The sequence below is a fragment of the Sapajus apella genome, unplaced genomic scaffold (genome assembly GCF_009761245.1).
Source record: "Sapajus apella isolate SASKATOON/1434 unplaced genomic scaffold, GSC_monkey_1.0 scaffold48, whole genome shotgun sequence".
Classification (NCBI taxonomy): Eukaryota; Metazoa; Chordata; class Mammalia; order Primates; family Cebidae; genus Sapajus; species Sapajus apella.
The window spans coordinates 6,305,039-6,319,738 of record NW_022436988.1 but is presented as its reverse complement, the minus strand read 5'-3'; the positions used below and the strand labels follow the sequence as shown (position 1 = coordinate 6,319,738).

Below are 14,700 nucleotides of genomic sequence, written 5' to 3'. Positions count from 1 at the left end.
ATCCGCCCTCTGCTCCAGAGGGAGGCACTTTATCTTCCAAGGCAGTCTGCTATACCAACGTTCTTGAACAGAGCCTGGAACTAAAGGGCAGTGAGTCCCTCTGCTCACAGCACGCCTACGCGCCCTCAGCTTATTGCTCCGGACTCTCCTCGTCCCAGGGAGAGCCAGCCTCTTCACTGTGGCCTCCCACTCTGTGGCAGCCCTTCCTGTCCCCTCTGCAAGGCCCTTATCACAGCCTATGAGCATGCCCCAAATAGCTCATCCTAAAAGCAAAACAAAACAAAGAAACGACTGCGTTGAGCTGCCCTCTTCACAGCCACTCTTTTTCTTTCATCCAAGTTCTTGGTAGAGAGAAGTCTATTCTCTTTCCACTTCTTTTTGCATCTGACTTACTTGCCTATCATGCCATCAAAATTGTACCCACGGAAGCCACTAGCAACCATCATCCTTCCAAAGGAAGCCCACATTTTCCAGCTCTGATCCTGCTGCATCTGAGCTCCAGATACCGCCAGCTTGTGACTCTTTGCTCTCATGGTTTCAACAACCAGCTTTCTGTTTGTGACTCCTGAACTGGTCTCCATCTGAGGCTCAGATCTGTATCAGCTGCACACCTATTCAGCTATTTTTAAAGGCCATCCCTGGAGACCTGTGTTACTTTTTTCTTTCTTTCTTTCTTCTTCTTCTTATTCTTTTTTTTTTTTTTTAGTCTGAATCTCACTCTGTTGTCCAGCCTGTAGTGCAGTGGTGCAATCATGGCTCCTGCAGTCTTAAACTCCTGGGCTCAAGCGATCCTCCTGCCTTAGCCCCCCAAGTAGCCAGAAGTACAGGCACCCACCACTATACCTGGCTAATTTATTTTTATTTTTGCCTTCAGCCACTGTACCCGGCCTGGCTCATTTAATTAACTTAAAAAAAATGTCCTTAGGCATTTCAAATACAACCATAAAAAGAAATGGAGAAACACATCTTATGCATGTAACAAAATGTCATATGTACCCCATAACTATGCACAAATATTATATTATGTATCAATAAGAAAAGGAAAGAAACAAGCAGGCCAGGCACGGTGTCTCATGCTTGTAATCCCAGCACTTTGGGAGGCCGAGGCGGGAGGATAACCTGAGGTCAGGAGTTTGAGACCAGCTTGGCCAACATGGTGAAACCTTTGTCTCTACTAAAAATACAAAAATTAGCTGGGCCTGGTGGCATGCGCCTGTAATCCCAGCTACTCAGGAGACTGAGGCAGGAGAATTGCTTGAACCTGGGAGGCAGAGATTGCAGTGAGCCGAGTCTGTGCACCGCACTCCAGCCTGGGCAACAGAGTGAGACTGTCTCAAAAACAAAACATTGCAAGAGATCAGGACTTCCAGCATGAGGAACTCTGCAGCCCCACTTTCCAGTGAAATGGAGAGAAAGTATAGAAGGACAACCACTTCAAGTCTGTGGAAATGATCTTAAGGGCATACAGCAAATGAACAAACATCTATCTGAGAAAATCTACTAGGCTGAGCACGATGGCTCCTGCCTGTAATCCCAGTATTTTGGGAAGCCAAGGCAAACAGATCACCTGAGGTAAGAAGTTCGAGACCAGCCTGATCAACATCGCAAAACCCTGTCTCTACTAAAAATACAAAAAATAGCCAGGCATGGTGGCATGTGCCCAGACACTTCTAAGTAACCAAAAAGTAAAATCAATTATTGCTAGCAAACATACAAGACATACTAAAGGAATCTTCAGCTGAAAGAAGATGGTAATTCAAATACACATGAGACAAAAAAACTCTGGTAAAAGAAATTCTGTAATTATAAAAAACGGTATTCATTGCAATATTCTCCCTACTTTTGTATATGTTTGAAATTTTCTCTAATAAAAACCTAAAGTTTTCTTTTTAGGTGAAATATGCTTCAGTAGATATTTTTAAACTATAATCATTAACTTGAATCAAAGTCTTTAAAAGTATATATACATGCTTTTCACATAAGATGGACTATGGATTATGGATTTGCAAAACCAAGAGATTGAAACCTCAAGTACTCTAGGTTCTAAAACAACCATGTGTTAGCATTTTGTAAAAACATATTTTTACTAAAATCAATTTATTTCTCAGTATCTGAAATGGCATGAATGTCAAGTAAGTTTCTAATCAAAATGTGCTAGACCTTCTAATTATGTACCAGAGGCTGGTTTTGTCATTTCAATCAAAACCATTTTTAGATGATTAATTATTTTATGAAAAAAGCAATGATGAAAATTGTTTCAGTTGTATTTCAAGAGTTTATAAAAAAATTTATGCATTGAATTGAACTGAGTAGAAACTGAGTTTGGAAAAAGAAAATACAGCTGATGACTTAATTTTGAATATGAAAGGGATATTCTAGATCAGTCAGAAAATGGATTATTAACACTTGTGGTTCACACAATTAGAGCTTACTGCTTTTCAGGGTTTAAAAAGCTTCTTTCTAATTTTTTTCTATAGACTCATTCATGGGAAGATTTTCTTTTAACTTCTTGAAAATGTCAACATTTTGAAAAAAATGTTATTTTATTATAAATGAGAAAATGCTTTATTTTTGGAGACGAAGTTTCCCTCTTGTTGCCCAGGCTGGAGTGCAGTGGCGCGATCTCCGCTCACTGCAACTTCTGCCTCTCAGGTTCAAGCAATTCTCTTGCCTCAGCTTCCCAAGTAGCTGGGATTACAGGTGCAAGCCATCATACCTGGCTATTTTTGTAGTTTTAGTAGAGATGGGGCTTCACCATATTGGCCAGGCTGGTTTCAAACTCCCTACCTCAGGTGATCCACCTGCCTTGGCCCCCCAAAGTGCTGGGATTACAGGTGTGAGCCACTGTGCCCAGCCAAACCATGTTTGTTTAATCTCATTTCTACATGGTTGTTAATCATGCCCAAGAGGACAGAGTTCGGGGAGCTTCTGGATAGCGGACATGTGGAGGTTCTGGGAAGGTGGTGTGCCAGGAAGGACACGGAAGCTCCACGCCCCTTCCCTCATCCCTCACCTTGTGCATGTCTTTATCTGTATCCGTTGTAACATCCTTTATAATAAACTGGTAAACATAAGTGTTTCCTGCCTCAGTGAGCTGCTCTAGCAACTTAATTGAGCTTTGAAGAGCGAGTCATGGCAACCCAGATTTATAGCCAGTTAGTCAGTAGCACAGGTGATACAACCCCTGGGGGCTGCGATAGGCATTGGAAGTGGGGAGGGAGCAGTCTTGTGGGACTGAGCGCTCTACCCATGCTCTGATGCTGTCTCCAGGCAGATGGCCTCGGAAGTGAACTGAATTAGAGGACACCCAGCTGGAGTCCGCTGCAGAACTGATTGCTTGCTTGTTGGTGGGAAGAGATCTGCACACATCTGGTCACGGAAGTCTTCTGTGTTGATTGTTGTTGCGTGAGAGCAGAGGAAAAACGTGTGCAGGAGATGTTCACATGTGTGGGAAAGTAGGGCAGGATAGGAGCCGGATCCTCATCTTCCCTGGGAGACATCAGGAGATAACGCCTAAAATCTAAAGCATAATTATGAATGCATGCATGTAATTTACAGGTATGGAGGTAAATGCCAAAGGCTCAGCTGGAAGATTTGAAAGTGGCCGACTGTGGGCAGATGAAATAGCAGGAGAGTAGCTGGGGACTACCGACTTTGAAAAACAAAATTCTTACTGGGAATTCACAAGTCGAATTTTGTCTTCAGGCCCGGCATCTAGAAAATAAACCCAAAATCCGATGCCTCTCATTCAAGGCTCCCAGTGAGCCGGACCTGGCTGCTGCTCTCGTGAGAGCCCTGCCTTATAGTTTCTGCAGCAGCTTCACCTACCGTCTTGCAGGCCCCACCTGTGCCTGCTGCTCTCTGGCCCCATTTCTGCTTCTGCATTCCTCTTTGCTTGGCTTGCTATTTCTTCGCCCCACCCTCCACCAGCCCCACCACCACCTTTTTCTCCTGCCTTCCTGTGGGTTCTTTTATTTTTAGCCTTCTGTTTTTGTTTTTTTGTTTGTTTGTTTGAGACGGGGTCACTCTGTTACCCAGGCTGGAGTGCAGTGGCAGGATCTCAGCTTACTGTAACCTCCGCCTTCCGGGTTCAAGCGATTCTTTTACCTCAACCTCCCAAGTAGCTGGGATTGCAGGTGCGTGCCACCATGCCTGGCTAAGTTTTGTATTTTTAGTAGAGACAGGGTTTCACCCTGTTGGCCAGGCTGGTCTCAAACTCCTGGCCTCAAGTGATCCACCCGCCTTGGCTTCCCAAAGTTCTGGGATTCCAGGCGTGAGCCCCCGTGCCCGGCTCCATTGTTTTCTTTATTCCCCGCGTTCCATGTTTTCTTCTTTCATTTCCTTCCTGTTCGAACAACTTCCCTTAGTTATTCTTTCAGGGTAGTTCTTCTGGGGTCCATTCTCTTGGTTTTCTTCATCTTGTCTGGACACTACTGCTTTCCTTGGGTCAGTGTATCATTGTGTAAATACCACGTTGCCTTCATTACTGTGGCTATGTCAACATCTGGATATCTGGTGAGGTAAGGCCTCTAGCTTTGTGGGATTTCTTCAGTATTGCCTTGGCTATTCTGGGCCTTTTGCATTTCCAAGTGTTTTAGAATCAGCTTATTTCTAGAAAAATCCTGTTGGGATTTGGTTAGGTCACAGTACAGATTAATTTGGGTGAACGAGATATCTAGAAACATTGTATACAGTTCCATGTATTTGTGTTCTTTAATTTCTCAATAATATTTCCTAGTTTTCAGTATACAATTTTGATCATTTTTCTGTAAATGTATTCCCAGGCATTGGTGCTTTTTTTTTTTTTTAACAACTTAAACATACTTTATTTACTTGATTAAGAACTTATTGTAGATAAAATGTTTTCTGTGGTTGATCTTAGCTTTGTTCACGCTGACCTCAGGGGACTGGTTTTCTATGCTCAGGATTTTTTTTTTTTTTTTTTTTTAAGATGGGGTTTCACCATGTTGGTCAGGCTGATCTTGAACTCCCGACCTCAGGTGATCCGCCCGCCTTGGCCTCCAAAGTGCTTGGACTACAGGCGTGAGCCACCACACCCGGCCTATGCTCAGGATTGTTCAATTGCTGCTGTTGCCATTGGTTTGTTTTCTTTCAGGATCGAGGTGGGTACTTTCACATATCTTATTTTTCATTCCTTCTCTGGCAATTGTTTCCTGGATTCTTTGCTTTGCATAATTACACCTACAATGGAACCAGTATCCCAAAGTCACCAAGATAAATCCTTCTACTCCATCATCTCATGATCTTCTAATTCTACCTTCCCTTCGGAGGGCTCGCCGGGGCTCCAGCTGGGCAGCCGTGGGAACAGTTCCGCGCCTCCACCCACCCTCTGTTTGGTGCTTTTTGATGTTATTGTAAACAACCTTGTTTTTAAAATTTTATTTTCTTATTTTTCATTGCTGGCATATAGAAATGCAATGGTTTATTTAACTATCTGGGTAGTAAGATCTTGCTAAATTCACTTTTAAATTTATGTATTTTTTTATTTAAAAATTTTTTTTTTAGTGATGGGCTCTTGCTCTGTTGTCCTCCAGGCTGGAATGCAGGGGCACGACCACAGCTCACTGCAGCCTCAAGCTCCCAGGCTCAAGTGATCCTCGCACCTCGGCCTCCCAAGGAGTAGCTGAGACCACAAGCGCACACCACCATGCCTGGCTAATTTTTTTGTATTTTTTGTAGAGATGGGGTTTTACCATGTTGGCCAGGCTCAAGTGATCCACCTGCCTCAGTTTCCCAAAGTGCTGGAATTATAGGCGTGAGACACTGTGCCTGGCCTAGTGTTGAATGCATACGAGGTTTCTGTTGTGCATGATCAAAGAGTTCTGGAGACAGTGGTGACGGCCGCACAACATGATGACGTTTGCAATTGTTGAATACAGAGAGGGAAGGGTCCCCCTCCTGCCAGGGAAGCGGAAGGGGTGATGGCCCTCTCCCTGCTCATGGCAGCCAGAACACAAGCGCAAGGCAGAGCCTGCCACCTGGATGCTCCTGGGACTTTGAATCTAGAGAGATTGATACAGAGATGCAGGGATAAACAGAGTTTCTTTTTTCCTTTTTTTTTTTTTTTTTTTGAGACAGAGTCTCATTCCGTCACCAGGCACCAGGCTGGAGTGCTGTGGCGCGACCTTGGCTCACTGCAACCTCTGCCTCCCGGGTTCAAGCAATTCTCCTGCCTCAGCCTCCCGAGTGGCTGGGACTACAGGCGTGTGCCACCATGCCCAGATAATTTTTTTGTATTTTTAGTAGAGACGGGGTTTCACCATGTTGGCCAGGATGGTCTCGATCTCTTGACCTCGTGATCCACCCGCCTCAGCCTCCCAAAGTGCTGGGATTACAGGTGTGAGCCACCGCGCCGGGCCTGAGTTTCTTACAACTGTGCATGAAGAGATTAAGGGTCCACTGGGCTGGTGGCAGATCCCTGGTGGCAGCAATACAATGTTGATGTCCCAAATGGACAGTTCCAGTGGTGAGGTCTTGGATGTAGTCACTGTCTAGTCACATGACCACTTATTTGAAGTCAAATTTATACCCTAAGCAAGCACTGAGAACTGGATTAAAAAACAGAGGATGTAGGCTGGGGGAGGTGACTCACGTCTGTAATCCTAGCTCTTCGGGAGGCCGAGGTGGGTAGATTGCCTGAGGTCAGGAGTTCGAGACCAGCCTGACCAACATGGAGAAACCCTGTCTCTACTACAAATACAAACTTAGCCAGGCATGGTGGCGCATGCCTGTAATCCCAGCTACTCAGGAGGCTGAGGCAAGAGAATCGCTTGAACTCAGGGGGCGGAGGTTGTGGTGAGCTTAGATTGCACCATTAACACTCCAGGCTAGGCAAGAAAATGCAAAACTCTGTCTCAAAAAACAAAAAAACAGAGGACATAACTGAGATTTTATGTGCGTGTCGGCATGGGTGTGTGGTGAGGGCAGTGCCACCCCATGACCTCCAGCTGGCACTCTGAAACTGCGGGTCCCTCCCCAACCTCCAATCTACTCAGCCTGAGCCCGCTTGGGAAACCCCCAGAGGCTGCACTTTCCCCCAGAAGGCAAGACCAGGCAAGCTCTCCTTTTTGCTGCTGGTCCCTAGTGACAATCTCCCACCTGAGCACCAAAACAAAACAAGTCTTCACCTGCTGCTTTCCCCAGGGAGTCCTGGATCGATCTCAGATGTACTTGCCAAGTCCTGTGTGATTGCCTTCCTGGCTGCTGTGTTACTTCAGAGAGGCAGTTGTGGGGACAGAATCGGGGATGCCTGCTCCAGCCGCCATCCCCCAGAATCCTTTAGCTGGGGCCTTGTCTTTTGGGTAAAGCTGCTGCTTACACCTGGGGAGCCCCAGGATTGGTACCACTTTCTTCCTGGGCTCTGACGGGGGCCTCATGACGTGCTATTTCTTCATTCCTTACCCAGAAAAAGGTGGAAGCCATTATTTCTTACATCACTTCTTTTTTTTTTTTTTTTTTTTTTTAAGCAAGCTCTTACTCTGTCGCCCAGGCTGGAATGCAGTGGTGCCATCAATGTTCACTCACCTCGACCTCCCAGGCTCAGTCATCCTCCCGCCTTAGCCTCCTGAGTAGCTGGGACTACAGGTGTGCACCACCACACTCAGCTAGTTTTTTTGTATTTTTTTTTGTAGAGTTGGGGTTTCACCATGTTGTCCAGGCTGGTCTCAAACTCATGGGCTCAAGTGGTCTGCCTGCCTCAGCCTCCCAAAATGCGAGATTACAGGCGTGAGCTACCGTGCCCAGACACACTTCACTTCTTGAAAAACTATAGACGCCAGACCTGGTTGCTGAGGAAATACAAAGCTTTAAGCAGGTTAAAAGAGAATGGCTAATTTAGGCGGACTGCACAACCAAAGGAAGGGAGACACCCAGAACTGCCCCTGCTAAAGGAGAATGAGGAAAGGACCAGATGGGAACTTTAATAGAACAATAATAAGTGTCCTTGCCGGCCGCGGTGGCTCACCCCTATAATCCCAGCATTCTGGGAGGCCAAGGCGGGAGTATCACCTGAGGTCAGGAGTTCGAGACCAGCCTGACCAACATGGTGAAACCATGTCTCTACTAAAAATACAAAAATTAGCTAGGCATGGTGGCGGGTGCCTGTAATTCCAGCTACTTGGGAGGCTGAGGCAGGAGAATTGCTTGAACCGGGAGGTGGAGGTTGCAGTGAGCCAAGATCGCACCACTGTACTCCAGCCTGGGCAACAAGAAGGAGACTCCATCTCAAAAAAAGAAAAAAAAGAAAGAAAGAAATGAAAGAGGAAATGTTGCAAGCTTCCAAGGGCAGGAGCATTTCCTTAAAAGGGAGAGAGAATTAGCTTAACATTAGACTCTCTCGTTTCTAACATTAGAGGCTGGAGGGCAATTTGGCAAGAAGAAGAGGTTCCTGTGAGATGCATGGGTATATTTATCAATTCAGAAATGCCCCCAGCCAGAAGTGATGTGTGTCTCCACCCCCAGCCAAGCACTGTGACGAATGATTCTGCTCTGGTTGACTAAATGGCATTTGCCTAAATAAGAAACCTGCCTATTCCCTTGGCCCAAACACCTTTCTTGCCAAGCCTCTCTTCTGGACCCAAATGTTATCACCTGCCGTGGTTCTGATTTCACCAGCCCTCGACTCTGATGCAGTGATACTCATTGCCTGACATCCCTGAAACAATGAGCAAGGTAAGACAAGTACGATGCACCTGTAAGAGAGGATCCTCCACCCATACCTGGCTCTGACTGTGTTTGACTGAGTTCGTCTTTCACATCCTTCTACGCTCAGGGGTGCTGTGCCTATGCGAAATGGCAGGGCATGCAGACCCTGTTTCTTCCTGCCCTCGAGCTCAGCTAAGGGTAGAGACCATGTCAGGCATCACCCTGGGTGTGCTATTTGCCTTGAGTTTTTTTGGGGGGAACTGGGGGAACAGGATCTTACTCTGTCACCCAGGCTGGAGTACAGTGGCACTGTGATGATAGCTCGCTGCAGCCTTGAACTCCTGGGCTCAAGCTATCCTCCCACCTCAGCCTCCTGAGTAGCTAGGACTATAGGCGTGCACCACCATGCCTGGCTAATTTTTGTATTTTTAGTAGAGATGGGGTTTCGCCATGTTGCCCAGGCTGGTCTTGAACTCCTGAGCTCAAGGAATCCGTCTGCCTTGGCCTCCCAAAGTGCTAGGATTACAGGCATGAGCCACCACACCCAAACCTGCCTTGAGATCTTAAGAAAGCTGATGTAGGCCGGGTGCGGTGGCTCAAGCCTGTAATCCCAGCACTTTGGGAGGCCGAGGCGGGTGGATCACGAGGTCAAGAGATCAAGACCATCCTGGTCAACATGGTGAAACCCCGTCTCTACTAAAAATACAAAAACATTAGCTGGGCATGGTGGCGCATGCCTGTAATCCCAGCTACTGAGGAGGCTGAGGCAGGAGAATTGCCTGAACCCAGGAGGCGGAGGTTGCGGTGAGCCGAGATCGCGCCATTGCACTCCAGCTTGGGTAACAAGAGTGAAACTCCGTCTAAAAAACGAAAGAGAAAAACAAAAAAAAAAAAGAAAGCTGATGTGTGCCTGTGTGTGTGTGTGTGTGTGTGTGTGTGTGTGTGTGTGTGTGTGAAGGGGTCAGGGTGATGCCTCTGGTTCCCAGTTAGCAGGTGTCAGCACAGAACTATTCTTTGTGCCCACCTAGTATGTAATAATCTAGAAAATGCCATGTTTTTAAATAAACCAATTTGCAGATGATTTCGTAGCAAGTATAACTCCTAATGCTTAGAAAGGTGCACGTTTCTCCTTCTGTGAACACAATGTTTGACTTTAAGCTTTCCTTTAAATACCAGTCAAGGCCGGACACAGTGGCTCAGGCCTGAAATCCCAGTACTTTGGGAGGCTGAGGTTGGCTGATGGCTTGAGCCCAAGATTACAAGACCAGCCTAGGTGACATCATGAGGCCCTGTCTCTACCAAAAAGAGAGAAAAAAAATGAGCTGGGTGTGGTGGCACATATGCAGGAAGCTAAGGTGGGAGGATCGTTTGAGCCCAGGAGTTCGAGGCTCCAGAGATCCATCATCGCGCCACTGCACTCCAGCCTGGGTGACAGGGTAAGACCCTCTCTCAAAAAATAAATAAATAAATACAGTCAACAGGACATGTGAGGACTGCCATGGAGACCAGCACGAATGCAACACTATCCTCTGAGTACACTTTAGGCCTTCCATTACTGCCATCGGAAAGGGGTCCCGATCCAGGCCCCAAGAGAGGGTTCTGGGATCTCATGGAATAAATCATTTAGGGTGATTCTAGAGTAAAGTGGAAGCAAGTTTATTAAAGAAGTAAGGAAAAAAAAGAATAGCTATTCCTGGCCGGATTCGGTGGCTCACACCTGTAATCTCAGCACTTGGGGAGGCCGAGGCGGGCGGATCACAAGGTCAGGAGATCGAGACCATCCTGGCTAAAATGGTGAAACCCTGTCTCTACTAAAACGTAAAAAAAAAAATAGCTGGACGTGGTGATAGGTGCCTGTAGTCCCAGCTACTCGGGAGGCTGAGGCAGGAGAATTGCTTGAACCCGGGAGAAGGTTACAGTGTGCCGAGATGGCACCACTGCACACTCTAGCCTTGGCAACAGAGCGAGACTCCGTCTAAAAAAACAAAAAGAATGGCTACTGCATAGGCAGAGCAGCCCCAAGAGCTGCTGGGTGGCTGTTTTTATGGTTATTTCTTGATCATATGCTAAACGAGGGGTGAATTATTCAGGCTTTCCAGGAAAGGGGTGGAGATTTTTTGGACCTGAGGGTTCCTCCCACTTTTAGACCATATAAGGTAACTTCCGGACGTTGCCATGGCATTTCTAAGTGGTCATGGCACTGGTGGGAATGTCTTTTAGCATGCTAATGGATTATAATTAGTATATAATGAGCAGTGAGGACTACAAGAGGTTACTTTTGTTGCCGTCTTGGTTTTGGCTGACTTCTTTACTGCATTCTGTTTCACCAGCAGGGTCTTTGCGACCTGTATCTTTTTTTTTTCAGGCGGAGTCTCACTCTGTCACTTGGTCTGGAGTGCAGTGATGCAATCTCAGCTCACTGCAACCTCCACCTCCCCAGTACAAGCTTTTCTCCAGCCTCAGCTTCCCAAGTAGCTGGGATTACAGGCGTGCACCACCTCGTCTGGCTAATTTTTGTATTTTCAGTAAAGATGGGGCTTCACCATGTTGGCTAGGCTGATCTTGAACTCCTGATCACCTCAGGTGATCCACCCGTCTCGGCCTCCCAAACTGCTACAGGCGTGAGCCACTACACCCGGTGTGACGTGTATCCTGTGATCTCCTATCTCATCCTGTGACTAAGAATATCTGACCTCCTAAGAATGCAGCCCAGCAGGTCTCAGCCTTATTTTACCCAGTCCCTATTCAAGATGGAGTCACTCTGGTTGAAATGCCTCTAACATTACTAACACAAACATCTGTCCTGCTTCTTAATCTTTCTCGATCTTTACAATGCCAGGAGCACCTTTTACACCCTTTGCCTACTTTCATTGTTTTTTTTTTTTTTTTTTTGAGATGGAGTCTCGCTCTTGTTACCCAGGCTGGAGTGCAATGGTGCTATCCCGGCTCACCGCAACCTCCGCCACCTGGGTTCAGGCAATTCTCCTGCCTCAGCCTCCTGAGTCGCTGGGATTACAGGCACGCGCCACCATGCCCAGCTAATGTTTTTTTGTATTTTTAGTAGAAACGGGGTTTCACCATGTTGACCAGGATAGTCTCGATCTCTTGACCTCGTGATCCACCCGCCTCGGCCTCCCAAAGTGCTGGGATTACAGGCTTGAGCCACTGCGCCCGGCTACTTTCATTGTTATAAGCTTCAAAAAGCCCCAACTGATTCCTCACTACAAAAAAGAACAAGACCAAAAACTGCTCACCCTAGGCCTGGTGTGGTGGCTCATGCCTTTAATCCTAGCACTTTGGGTGGCTGAGGCAGGCAGATCACGAGAGGTCGAGAATTTGAGACCAACCTGGCCAACATGGCAAAACCCAATCTCTACTAAAAATACAAAAATTAGCAAGATGTGGTGGCAGGCACCTGTAATCCCAGCTACTCGGGAGGCTGAGATAGGAGAATCGCTTGTACCTGGGAGGCAGAGGTTGCAGTGAGCTGAGATTGTGCCCCTGCACTCCAGCCTTGGTGAAAGAGTAAGACTCTGTCTCAGAAAACAAAAACCAAAAACCAAACCAAAACAAAAAAACCCTGCTGACTCAGAAGCAGGGCGTTGTGAGAGGTGCAGGAGGCTGAGGCAGGAGAATTGCCTGAACCCAGGAGGCGGAGGTTGCGGTGAGCCGAGATCGCCATTGCACTCCAGCCTGGGTAACAAAAGCGAAACTCCGTCTCAAAAAAAAAAAAAAAATTAGCACTGAGACAAAGGATTTTTTAGCAACGCACTTTTAACTTCCTGGACTGCAGGAAGGGTACCCTCGCTAGCCATCTTGCCACGAGAGTACAATGAACAAAGGAAAACACACAAATTTATCCCTTACGCATTTGGGGTCTTCTCTACTGCTGTGTCTGATCTCCCTTGGCTGGAGCCAGACCTCACAATTTAAACTAAAACCCGATTGGCTAATAACTTAAAACTTTTCTAAACAGGTAAAAGCAATGGAGAGCTGGGACATGCCTGTGAGCACGTCCAGCACAGATATCTTGGTTAAAGTACAAGAACATAGAATGTACTACGTGCCTGTAAGCATGGCATGTCTAACAGCTACGTAGGATAGGGCTTAACAATTTCTTAGCACACTTATTCTTTAACAAGAAAGGAAACTTTAAAAAGGAACTTTTAAAATTCCCACAGTGGCCCTCTGGCGAGTGGCTTTCCTGCCTGGGAGGCTGGTGGTGGCTGCCACGTCAGGTCTCAGTGAGCAGAGATGAAGACTTTGGAAAAAAAAAAAGTGGATAAAATTGTCTTCCTTTTTTGTATTTCCCCTCCCAGAAAAACAACCTTGACTTTGTTGCAGAGACAAGATTGATGAACAGGTGGTAAAGGAACATGGATGGAAAACCCTGCAGGCGCTTCGGTTTCGGCTCGGCCTCCGGCTTTAGGGCCAGGAGCTGCCTGGCTGTGGTTTTAATACTCGACTTCCAAATGTGACGCTTTCCTGGAGGAACGTGGTCTCTGTTTAATACGATGGAATTCAGCATAGCTGTTGTAGGGGAAGAAAAAACATTTTTTTCCTTTACCTCTCATAAATTCTTGGCTGAGCTGGCCTTCTGGCATAAGAAGACAGATTAACAAGAGAAAGACAAGGCAGTGTGCAGTGGCTCACACCTGTAATCCCAGCACTTTGGGAGGCTGAGGTGGGCGGATCACTTGAGGTTGGGAGTTTGAAACCAGCCGGGTCAACATGGTGAAACCACATCTCTACTAAAAACACAAAAATTAGCTGAGTGTGGTGGTGCATGCCTGTAATCCCTGCTGCTCCTGAGGCAGGTGGATCAGCTCTAGGAGGCGGAGGTTGCAGTGAGATTGTACTATTGCACTCCAGCCTGGGCAACAGAGCAAGACTCCATCTCAAAGAAACAAAAACCAATAAAGCAAGAGAAAAACAAAGCGACACCCTGTCTCAACAATAACAACATCCCCAAAACCAAGAGAAACACAGGTTTGTCAACACACACATTTCCTGTGCTCACAGGAGACGCCCAGGGAGTGCCTGGCTCTCCAAGAAGTGGCTTTGAATCCCAGCTCATGTCACGTCTTCCACAGAGAACAGTACATCTTTAGAGAAGCCACCAGACAAAAGGAGAGGACTTTGGGTGTTAAGGGGCAGGCCCTTGGGGAAGGCACAGAGCTGGCGGGTGCAGGCTGGCTGGGGAAGCCTGTTCCTGTGGATGCCTCTGAAGCTGGCCCCAGGCCCACAAGGGCGCAAAGATGTTTTCAGTGGCTCAGCTTTGCTCTCCATGGTAGAAAGGGGACCAGGATAGCTTATGTCTCTGTAAATTGGTGTCTTGCTTTTACTATTATTATTATTAAGACAGAGTCTTGCTCTGTCGCCCAGGCTGCAACCTCCACCTCCAGGGTTCAAGTGATTACCCTGCCTCAGCCTCCCAAGTAGCTGGGACTACAGGCATGTGCCACCCTGCCCAGCTAATTTTTTAAAAATATTTTTAGTAGAGACGGGATTTCACCATTTTTGACCAGGATGATCTCAATCTCTTGACCTTGTGATCCACCGGCCTCGGTCTCCCAAAGTGCTGGGATTACAGGCGTGAGCCACCATGCCCGGCCTCTACAAAAAGTTTTAAAGAATTATCCAGGTGTGGTGACCTGTACCTGTGATCCCAGTGGCTCAGGAGGCTGAGGTGAGAGGGTCACTAGAGCCCAGGAGGTCAAGGCTGCAGTGAGCTGTGATCATGCTGCTGCACTCCAGAGCAAGACCCTGTCTCAAAAGCAGAAGAAGGAGGAGAAGAAAAAGAAATTTTCTGGATGAATTACTTCAGACTGGAGTTAAAGGCCTGGCTCTCAAAATGGACTCAAGGTCCTATTTGTTTGACATAGTTAAGAAAAATGTAGACTGTTGTACTCCTTCTGGTTGTCTGAAGCTCTGCACCTGGGTTGGGATTGGGGCTGTTTCTCTGCGTCAAGGGACTACATGCTGCTGAGGCAAGAGTGGGATGCTCCACCCTCTGGGCAAGAGTGGGATGCTCCA

General features: G+C 46.9%; 1 pseudogene; it reads right to left on the bottom strand.

The window, feature by feature from the left end:
* Window positions 1-5,078: 5,078 nt before the first annotated feature.
* LOC116525420 overlaps window positions 5,079-14,700 on the bottom strand; it is a 15,996-nt pseudogene continuing 6,374 nt past the window's right edge.